General features: G+C 59.5%; 1 protein-coding gene across 1 annotated transcript in view; it reads left to right on the forward strand.

The window, feature by feature from the left end:
* Window positions 1–309, forward strand: part of PIN1 (peptidylprolyl cis/trans isomerase, NIMA-interacting 1) — a gene marked incomplete at both ends in the record, with an annotated part of 4,743 nt that overhangs the window by 3,655 nt on the left and 779 nt on the right. The window lies entirely within an intron of this gene.

Consider the following 309-nt stretch of genomic DNA (forward strand, 5'->3'; position numbering starts at 1 on the left):
GCCACAGCCGCCGTTTGGGGCACCCGGAGGCTGATTCCTGAGGGAGATTCGCTTAAAACATGCGGTTAAATGATTTTTGTGATGTAATTAAGACTTAATTTATCCCTCGGCGATGGCGGAGGGTCTGCAGGCCATTCGCCGGCGTCGAGCCCAGCTCCCGCCGCTGTCCCCCTGCGGAAACTGGTCCAGAATGGTTGGACCAGCTTACGGTTGTGGGCAGCGGTTCTGCTCCCCTGGAGGAAGGAGGAGCCAGTGGAGCCGCCTGGAACCGCGCGGGATTTTCTCGCATTCGAGGGATGAGGCAGGCAC

The sequence above is a fragment of the Buceros rhinoceros genome, unplaced genomic scaffold (genome assembly GCF_000710305.1).
Source record: "Buceros rhinoceros silvestris isolate BGI_N320 unplaced genomic scaffold, ASM71030v1 scaffold28183, whole genome shotgun sequence".
Taxonomy (NCBI): domain Eukaryota; kingdom Metazoa; phylum Chordata; class Aves; order Bucerotiformes; family Bucerotidae; genus Buceros; species Buceros rhinoceros.